An 11,886-nucleotide genomic window follows, 5' to 3' on the forward strand; every position below is an offset into this window, starting at 1 on the left:
CCTGTCTCTCTGTCACCTTATCTCCCTGTCTCATTGTCACCTTCTCTCCCTGTCTCATTGTCACCTTCTCTCCCTGTCTCTCTGTCACCTTCTCTCCCTGTCTCTCTGTCACCTCCTCTCCCTGTCTCTCTGTCACCTTATCTCCCCATCTCTCTGTCATCTTCTCTCCCTGTCTCTCTGTCACCTTCTCTCCCCGTCTCTCTGTCACCTTCTCTCCCTGTCTCTCTGTCACCTCCTCTCCCTGTCTCTCTGTCACCTCCTCTCCCCGTCTCTCTGTCACCTCCTCTCCCTGTCTCTCTGTCACCTTCTCTCCCTCTCTCCCTGTCTCTCTGTCACCTTCTCTCCCTGTCTCTATGTCACCTCCTCTCCCCGTCTCTCTGTCACCTTCTCTCCCTGTCTCTCTGTCACCTTCTCTCCCTGTCTCTCTGTCACACATGGCTCATTTAACTCATTGGTATTCTACCATATTGACTGTAAACGCTCAGGCTCACTCAAATAGAACCCTCTTCCTTATATAGTGCACTACTTTTGGCAAAGATCCATAGGGCTCAGGTAGTGAACTATATAGGGAATAGAGTGTCATATGGGACATAGCCTTTGCAACGTCCATACAACAACAACCTCCACCAACCCACTGTTAAGTACACACTACTCTCTCTGTCCTGCTCTTGGCACGCACACACACACACACACACACACACACACACACACACACACACACACACACACAGCTCCTGTATAACATGTAGTTACAACACATGACTACAGCTCCTGTATAACATGTAGTTACAACACATGACTACAGCTCCTGTATAACATGTAGTTACAACACATGACTACAGCTCCTGTATAACATGTAGTTACAACACATGACTACAGCTCCTGTATAACACGCTACTACAACACATGACTACAGCTCCTGTATAACATGCTACTACAACACATGACTACAGCTCCTGTATAACATGTAGTTACAACACATGACTACAGCTCCTGTATAACATGTAGTTACAACACATGACTACAGCTCCTGTATAACATGTAGTTACAACACATGACTACAGCTCCTGTATAACATGTAGTTACAACACATGACTACAGCTCCTGTATAACATGTAGTTACAACACATGACTACAGCTCCTGTATAACACGCTACTACAACACATGACTACAGCTCCTGTATAACATGTAGTTACAACACATGACTACAGCTCCTGTATAACATGCTACTACAACACATGACTACAGCTCCTGTATAACATGTAGTTACAACACATGACTACAGCTCCTGTATAACATGCTACTACAACACATGACTACAGCTCCTGTATAACATGCTACTACAACACATGACTACAGCTCCTGTATAACATGTAGTTACAACACATGACTACAGCTCCTGTATAACATGTAGTTACAACACATGACTACAGCTCCTGTATAACATGTAGTTACAACACATGACTACAGCTCCTGTATAACATGTAGTTACAACACATGACTACAGCTCCTGTATAACATGCTACTACAACACATGACTACAGCTCCTGTATGACATGTAGTTACAACACATGACTACAGCTCCTGTATAACATGTAGTTACAATACATGACTACAGCTCCTGTATAACATGCTACTACAACACATGACTACAGCTCCTGTATAACATGCTACTACAACACATGACTACAGCTCCTGTATAACATGTAGTTACAACACATGACTACAGCTCCTGTATAACATGTAGTTACAAGACATGACTACAGCTCCTGTATAACATGCTACTACAACACATGACTACAGCTCCTGTATAACATGCTACTACAACACATGACTACAGCTTCTGTATAAAATGCTACTACAACACATGACTACAGCTCCTGTATAACATGTAGTTACAACACATAACTACAGCTCCTGTTTAACATGCTACTACAACACATGACTACAGCTCCTGTATAACATGCTACTACAACACATGACTACAGCTCCTGTATAACATGCTACTACAACACATGACTACAGCTCCTGTATAACATGTAGTTACAACACATGACTACAGCTCCTGTATAACATGTAGTTACAACACATGACTACAGCTCCTGTATAACATGTAGTTACAACACATGACTACAGCTCCTGTATAACATGCTACTACAACACATGGCTACAGCTCCTGTTTAACATGCTACTACAACACATGACTACAGCTCCTGTATAACATGCTACTACAACACATGACTACAGCTCCTGTATAATACGCTACTACAACATGCTACTACAACACATGCTACAACATGCTACTACAACACATGTTTTGGCCCTGTCCGGGGGTATCATCGGATGGGGCCACAGTGTCTTCTGATCCCTCCTGTCTCAGCCTCCAGTATTTATGCTGCAGTAGTTTATGTGTCGGGGGGCTAGGGTCAGTCTGTTACATCTGGAGTATTCTCTTGTCTTATCCGGTGTCCTGTGTGAATGTAAATATGCTCTCTCTAATTCTCTCTTTCTTTCTTTCTTTCTTTCTTTCTCTCGGAGGACCTGAGCCCTAGGACTACCTGGCATGATGACTCCTTGCTGTCCCCAGTCCACCTGGCCATGCTGCTGCTCCAGTTTCAACTGTTCTGCCTGCGGCTACGGAACCCTGACCTGTTCACCGGACGTGCTTGTTGCACCCTCGACAATTACTATGATTATTATTATTTGACCATGCTGGTCATTTACGAACATTTTAACATCTTGACCATGTTCTGTTATAATATCCACCCGGCACAGCCAGAAGAGGACTGGCCACCCCTCATAGCCTGGTTCCTCTCTAGGTTTCTTCCTAGGTTTTTGGCCTTTCTCAGGAGTTTTTCCTAGGGAGTTTTTCCCAGCCACCGTGCTTCTTTCACATGCATTGCTTGCTGTTTGGGGTTTTAGGCTGGGTTTCTGTACAGCACTTTGAGATTTCAGCTGATGTACGAAGGGCTATATAAATAAATTTGATTTGATTTTGATTTGATTTACAACACATGACTACATCTCCTGTATAACATGCTACTACAACACATGACTACAGCTCCTGTATAACATGCTACTACAACACATGACTACAGCTCCTGTATAACATGTAGTTACAACACATGACTACAGCTCCTGTATAACATGCTACTACAACACATGACTACAGCTCCTGTATAACATGCTACTACAACACATGACTACAGCTCCTGTATAACATGTAGTTACAACACATGACTACAGCTCCTGTATAACATGTAGTTACAACACATGACTACAGCTCCTGTATAACATGTAGTTACAACACATGACTACAGCTCCTGTATAACATGTAGTTACAACACATGACTACAGCTCCTGTATAACATGCTACTACAACACATGACTACAGCTCCTGTATAACATGTAGTTACAACACATGACTACAGCTCCTGTATAACATGTAGTTACAACACATGACTACAGCTCCTGTATAACATGCTACTACAACACATGACTACAGCTCCTGTATAACATGTAGTTATAACACATGACTACAGCTCCTGTATAACATGTAGTTACAACACATGACTACAGCTCCTGTATAACATGTAGTTACAACACATGACTACAGCTCCTGTATAACATGCTACTACAACACATGACTACAGCTCCTGTATAACATGTAGTTACAACACATGACTACAGCTCCTGTATAACATGCTACTACAACACATGACTACAGCACCTGTATAACATATAGTTACAACACATGACTACAGCTCCTGTATAACATGCTACTACAACACATGACTACAGCTCCTGTATAACATGTAGTTACAACACATGACTAAAGGCTCCTGTATAACATGCTACTACAACACATGACTACAGCTCCTGTATAACATGCTACTACAACACATGACTACAGCTCTGTTTATGATGTAATTTCAAACCAGATCATGGTGATACCTACAGCAGAAACAAAACCCTCTGGTCAGCAGGATTGGACTCAATTCCATTTCCATTCCAGTCACCTCTGGAAGTACACTGAATGTCTTATTTCAAATATCTTCACTGCTTTTCAATCAGGAAAACATTTAAACTCAGCAAAAAAGATACGTCCCTTTTTCAGGACTCTGTCTTTCAAAGATAATTTGTAAAAATGCAAATATCTTTATTGATCATCATTGTACAGGTTTTAAACACTGTTTCCCATGCTTGTTCAATGAATCATAAACAATTAATGAACATGCACCTGTGGAATGGTCGTTAAGACACTAACAGCTTACTAACGGTAGGCAATTAAGGACAGTTATGAAAACTTAGGACACTAAAGAGGCCTTTCTACTGACTCTTAAAAACACCAAAGGAAAGATGCCCAGGGTCCCTGCTCATCGGTGTGAACGTGCCTTAGGCATGCTGCAAAGAGGCATGAGGACTGCAGATGTGGCCAGGGCAATAAATTGCAATGTCCGTACTGTGAGACACCTAAGACAGCGCTACAGGGAGACAGGATGGACAGCTGATCGTCCTCGCAGTGGCACACCACGTGTAACAACTGCACAGGATCGGTACATCCGAACATCACACCTGCGGGACAGGTACAGGATGGCAACAACAACTGCCCGAGTTACACCAGGAACGCACAATCCCTCCATCAGTGCTCAGACCGTCCGCAATAGGCTGAGAAAGGCTGGACTGAGGGCTTGTAGGCCTGTTGTAGGGCAGGTCCTCACCAGATATCAACGGCAACAATGTTGCCTATTGGCACAAACCCACCGTCGCTGGACCAGACAGGACTGGAAAAAAGTGATCTTCACTGACGAATCGCGGTTTTGTCTCACCAGGGGTGATGGTCGGATTCACGTTTATCGTCGAAGGAATGAGCTTTACACCGAGGCCTGTACTCTGGAGCGGGATCGATTTGGAGGTGGAGGGTCCATCGTGGTCTGGGGCGGTGTGTCACAGCATCATCTGGCTGAGCTTGTTGTCATTGCAGGCAATCTCAATGCTGTGCGTTACAGAGAAGACATCCTCCTCCCTCATGTGGTAACCTTCGTGGAGGCTCATCCTGACATGACCCTCCAGCATGACAATGCCACCAGCCATACTGCTCGTTCTGTGCGTGATTTCCTGCAAGACAGGAATGTCAGTGTTTGCCATGGCCTGCGAAGAGCCCGGATCTCAATCCCATTGAGCACGTTTGGGACCTGTTGGATCGGAGGGTGAGGGCTAGGGCCATTCCCCCCAGAAATGTCCGAGAACTTGCAGGTGCCTTGGTGGAAGAGTGGGGTAACATCTCACAGCAAGAACTGGCAAATCTGGTGCAGTCCATGAGGAGATGTACTGCAGTACTTAATGCAGCTGGTGGCCACACCAGATACTGACTGTTACTTTTGATTTTGACCCCCCCCCCCTTTGTTCAGGGACACAATATTCAAATTCTGTTAGTCACAAGTCTGTGGAACTTGTTCAGTTTATGTCTCAGTGGTTGAATCTTGTTATGTTCATTCAAATATTTACACATGTTAAGTTTGATGAAAATAAACGCAGCTGACAGTGAGAGGATGTTTCTTTTTTTGCTGATTTTATATAATCACATAACATGTCTAAATCCTTAATAATATTATAAACAATTATGACAAATGGAAATATTCCAAAACCATTTTTTTTTATGAATTCAAATTCAAAATGTATGTTTTTAAATCGGCAGTGTTTCCTGCATATTGACTAACCTCTCTGTCTCTCTGGAGATCCTGTGGTTCTGGATCCAAACACTTTACACCCAGATCTCATCCTGTCTGAGGATCTGACCAGAAGTGGTCCGAACCGGAATCTTCCCAACAACCCAGAGAGGATTTATAAATATGGGGCGGTCCTCGGCTCTGGAATGTTTGACTCAGGACACCACTGCTGGGAAGTGTTGGACTGTGAGTTTGTGGAGGAGTTGATGCCCTTGCCACCAAAGTTTCCAGAGAGCCTGTAAAAATAAAAGACAACCTACGTACATACAAGCCCAATTTTGAGCTATACGTTGTCTGAATGGTAATATAATTTGTAACAAGGAGGAATCTGAAGAGGATGATTGTGATGCTGGACTGGGACAGAAGAGAGGTGTCCTTTGTTAATGCTGCCAATAACAAAATCCTCAACACGTAATACCACAGATTTACAGAGAAGATGTATCCATTCTTCTTTACACTAGATAATTACCCTGTTTAGATGTTACCTGCTAAGGTATCTGTTACAGTGGAAAATGCTACGTGATGACGGCATGGAAATAAAATACATCCTTTGCTACGCCTGATGGTTTATATTATGTGATATGTGGTTATCATACCTGGAAGCTAAGTGTCACTTGCCACATCATCATGACTCTAAACGTACCATCATGACTCTAAACGTACCATCATGATGCTAAACGTACCATCATGACTCTAGACGTACCATCATGACTCTAAACGTACCATCATGATGCTAAACGTACCATCATGACTCTAAATGTACCATCATGACTCTAAACGTACCATCATGACTCTAAACGTACCATCATGATGCTAAACGTATCATCATGATGCTAAACGTACCATCATGACTCTAAACGTACCATCATGACTCTAAACGTACCATCATGATGCTAAACGTACCATCATGACTCTAAACGTACCATCATGACTCTAAACGTATCATCATGATGCTAAACGTACCATCATGACTCTAAACGTACCATCATGACTCTAAACGTACCATCATGATGCTAAACGTACCATCATGACTCTAAACGTACCATCATGACTCTAAACGTACCATCATGATGCTAAACGTATCATCATGATGATGTGGCAAGTGACACATGGCTTCTTAAAAAATGTCCTATATCTTGAAAACTTGACCGCTGACATGCAAAACATTTTGGGACTGTATCAACAATGGACTAGTTACAAAAAAAATCTAAAATATAATTTTTTTGTGGATTTTTCCTTTAAGTTGAATGAATTAACTGAAAGTCACTCTAGATACGAGCATCTACTAACGACTCAAATATAAATGTAACGTGCCAGTCAGATGAATATGGATAACTTCCTTCTCTTGTTATATTTTATGCAAAGGATGTGTGTGACCTGTGACCCTGTTACTAGAATCAAAAAACGATCTATGTGAAATATGATATGACAATATTAGTACATGACATCATTATTACATTAAAGTACATAACATGACTAGTACATGACATCATTATTACATTACATTACATCATTAGTACATAACATCATTATTATAGTATATTAAATCATTAGTACATGACATCATTATTACAGTACATTACATCATTAGTACATGACATCATTATTACATTACATTACATCATTAGTACATAACATCCTTATTATAGTATATTAAATCATTAGTACATGACATCATTATTACAGTACATTACATCATTAGTACATGACATCATTATTACATTACATTACAGTACATTACATCATTAGTAAATTACATTAAATTACAGAATAGTACATTACATCATTAGTACATGACATCATTATTACATTACATTACATCATTAGTACATGACATCATTATTACAGTACAGTACATTACATCATTAGTACATGACATCATTATTATATTTTGTGATAATTGTATCTTTATACAGGGGCAAGTATATGGTATAATAATGCACTTACTGTAGATACATCCATATACGCTGTAGCGCACTACTTTTATTTATTATTATTTATTTATTTATTTCACCTTTATTTAACCAGGTAGGCAAGTTGAGAACAAGTTCTCATTTACAATTGCGACCTGGCCAAGATAAAGCAAAGCAGTTCGACAACATACAACAACACAGAGTTACACATGGAGTAAACAACATACAGTCAATAATACAGTAGAAAAAAAATAAGACTATATACAATGTGAGCAAATGATGTGAGATAAGGGAGGTAAAAGCAAAAAAATGCCATGGTGGCAAAGTAAATAAAGTATAGCAAGAAAAACAATGGAATGGTAGATTTGTAGTTTGAAGAAAGTTCAAAGTTCAAATATAAATAATATGGTGCAAAGGAGCAAAATAAATAAAATAAATAAATACAGTAGGGGAAGAGGTAGTAGTTTGGGCTAAATTATAGATGGGCTATGTACAGGTGCAGTGATCTGTGAGCTGCTCTGACAGCTGGTGCTTAAAGCTAGTGAGGGAGATAAGTGTTTCCAATTTCAGAGATTTTTGTAGTTCGTTCCAGTCGTTGGCAGCAGAGAACTGGAAGGAGAGACGACCAAAGGAGGAGTTGGCTTTAGGGGTGACCAGAGAGATATACCTGCTGGAGCGCGTGCTACAGGTGGGTGCTGCTATGGTGACCAGTGAGCGGAGATAAGGGGGGACTTTACCTAGCAGGGTCTTGTAGATGACCTGGAGCCAATGTGTTTGGCGACGATTATGAAGTGAAGGCCAGCCAACGAGAGCATACAGATCGCAGTGGTGGGTTGTATATGGGGCTTTGGTGACAAAACGGATGGCACTGTGATAGACTGCATCCAGCTTGTTGAGTAGGGTATTGGAGGCTATTTTGTAAATGACATCGCCGAAGTCGAGGATTGGTAGGATGGTCAGTTTTACGAGGGTATGTTTGGCAGCATGAGTGAAGGATGCTTTGTTGCGAAATAGGAAGCCAATTCTAGATTTCACTTTGGATTTGGAGATGACTGATGTGAGTCTGGAAGGAGAGTTTACAGTCAAACCAGACACCTAGGTATTTGTAGTTGTCCACAAATTCTAAGTTAGAACCGTCCAGAGAAGTTATGCTGGATGGGCGGGCAGGTGCAGGCAGCGATCGGTTGAAGAGCATGCATTTAGTTTTACTTGTGTTTAGGAGCAGTTGGAGGCCACGGAAGGAGAGTTGAATGGCATTGAAGCTCGTCTGGAGGGTTGTTAACACAGTGTCCAAAGAAGGGCCAGAAGTATACAGAATGGTGTCGTCTGCGTAGAGGTGGATCAGAGATTCACCAGCAGCAAGAGCGACATCATTTATGTATACAGAGAAAAGAGTTGGCCCAAGAATTTAACCCTGTGGTACCCCCATAGAGACTGCCAGAGGTCCAGATAGTAGGCCCTCCGATTTGACACACTGAACTCTGTCAGAGAAGTAGTTGGTGAACCAGGCGACGCAATCGTTTGAGAAACCAAGGCTACTAAGTCTGCCGATGAGGATGTGGTGATTAACAGAGTCAAAAGCTTTGGCCAGGTCAATGAATACGGCAGCACAGTACTGTTTCTTATCGATGGCGGTTACGATGTCGTTTAGGACCTTGAGCGTGGCTGAGGTGCACCCATGACCAGCTCTGAAACCAGATTGCATAGCGGAGAGGGTGCAGTGGGATTCGAAATAGTCGGTAATCTGTTTGTTGACTTGGCTTTCGAAGACCTTAGAAAGGCAGGGTAGGATGGATATAGGTCTGTAGCAATTTGGGTCAAGAGTGTCACCTCCTTTGAAGAGGGGGATGACAGCAGCTGCTTTCCAATCTATGGGAATCTCAGACGACACGAAAGAGAGGTTGAACAGGCTAGTAATAGGGGTTGCAATAATTTCGGCAGATAATTTTAGAAAGAAAGGGTCCAGATTGTCAAGCCCAGCTGATTTGTAGGGGTCCAGATTTTGCAGCTCTTTCAGAACATCAGCTGAATGGATTTGGGAGAAGGAGAAATGGGGAAGGTTTGGGCGAGTAGCTGTGGGGGGTGCAGTGCTGTTGAATGCAGTAGGGGTAGTTAGGTGGAAAGCATGGCCAGCCGTAGAAAAATGCTTATTGAAATTCTCAATTATAGTGGGCTTATCGGTGGTGACAGAGTTTCCTATCCTCAGTGCAGTGGGCAGTTGGGAGGAGGTGTTCTTATTCTCCATGGACTTTACAATGTCCCAGAACTTTTTAGAGTTGGAGTTGCACGAAGCAAATTTTTGTTTGAAAAAGCTAGCCTTGGCATTTCTAACTGCCTGTGTGTATTGGTTTCTAACTTCCCTAAAAAGTTGCATATCGCGGGGGCAGTTCGAGGCTAATGCAGAACGCCACAGGATATTTTTGTGTTGGTTAAGGGCAGTCAGGTCTGGGGAGAACCAAGGGCTATATCTGTTCCTGGTTCTAAATTTCTTGAAAGGGGCATGCTTATTTAAGATGGTGAGGAAGGCATTTTTAAAATATAACCAGGCATCCTCTACTGACGGGATGAGGTCAATATCCTTCCAGGATACCAGGGCCAGGTCGATTAGAAAGGCTTGCTCGTTGAAATGTTTCAGGGAGCGTTTGACAGTGATGAGTGGAGGTCGTTTGACCGCTGACCCATTACGGGTGCAGGCAATGAGGCAGTGATCGCTGAGATCTTGGTTGAAAACAGCAGAGGTGTAATTAGAGGGCACATTGGTTAGGATGATATCTATGAGGGTGCCAGAGTTTGCGGCTTTGGGGTTGTACCTGGTGGGTTCATTAATAATTTGTGTGAGATTGAGGGCATCAAGCTTGGATTGTAGAATGGCTGGGGTGTTAAGCATGTCCCAGTTTATGTCGCCTAGTAGCACGAGCTCTGAAGATAGATGGGGGGCAATCAGTTCACATATGGTGTCCAGAGCACAGCTAGGGGCCGAGGGGGGTCTATAGCAGGCGGCAACGGTGAGAGACTTGTTTTTGGAGAGATGGATTTTTAGAAGTAGAAGTTCAAATTGTTTGGGTACAGACCTGGATAGCAGGACAGAACTCTGCAGGCTATCTCTGCAGTAGATTGCAACACCGCCCCCTTTGGTCGTTCTATCTTGTCTGAAAACGTTGTAGTTAGGGATGAAGATTTCACAGTTTTTGGTGGACTTCCTAAGCCAAGATTCAGACACAGCTAGGACATCCGGGTTGGCAGAGTGTGCTAAAGCAGTGAATAAAACAAACTTAGGGAGGAGGCTTCTAATGTTAACATGCATGAAACCAAGGCTATTACGGTTACAGAAGTCATCAAAAGAGAGCGCCTGGGGAGTAGGTGTGGAGCCAGGCACTGCAGGGCCTGGATTCACCTCTACATCCCCAGAGGAGCAGAGAAGAATAAGTATGAGGGTACGGCTAAAAGCTATAAGAATTGGTCGTCTGTGACGTCCAGAATAGAGAGAAAAAGGAGCAGGTTTCTGGGGGCGATAAAATAGCTTCAAGGTATAATGTACAGACAAAGGTATGGTGGGATGTGAGTACAGAGGAGGTAAACCTAGGCATTTAGTGATTATGAGAGAGATATTGTCTCTAGAAACATCATTGAAACCAGAAGATGTCATAGCATGTGTGGGTGGAGGAACTGAGAGGTTGGATAAGGTATAATGAGCAGGGCTAGAGGCTCTACAGTGAAATAAGCCAATAAACACTAACCAGAACAGCAATGGACAAGGCATATTGACATTAAGGAGAGGCATGCTTAGCCGAGTGATCAGAGGGTCCAGTGAGATTCAGACAGCTAGCCGGGCCGTAGGTAGCAAGCTGGTGGAAGATGGGAGGGAGGTCTGTTTTTAGCCACCTCGTGCGTTTCCGTCTGTGGGTTAGTGGGGTTCCGTGTGGAAGGGGAGACCTGTCCAAGTTGGCAAAATAGTTAGTTATAGTGGCCCAAGAAAAGTGCGTAGTGAATAGTGTTCCATTTGAGACATATAATCATAAAAGCTAATTTACTAAATAAACCCAGAACCAACAATGCCATTAATTTGGAATGCATAACATTGTTCATCATCAACAATAATTCAGATACATCCATATACGCTGTAGTGCACTACGTAGGGAATAGGTTGCCATTTGAGACACAGACTTTTTGTTGCAATGAAGTCACGTCCTTGGTTGGTACCTGTGGGTTGAATCCTACTTTAAGCAGTGCACATGGAAGCCGT

Source organism: Salmo trutta, chromosome 38, assembly GCF_901001165.1.
Source record: "Salmo trutta chromosome 38, fSalTru1.1, whole genome shotgun sequence".
NCBI lineage: Eukaryota > Metazoa > Chordata > Actinopteri > Salmoniformes > Salmonidae > Salmo > Salmo trutta.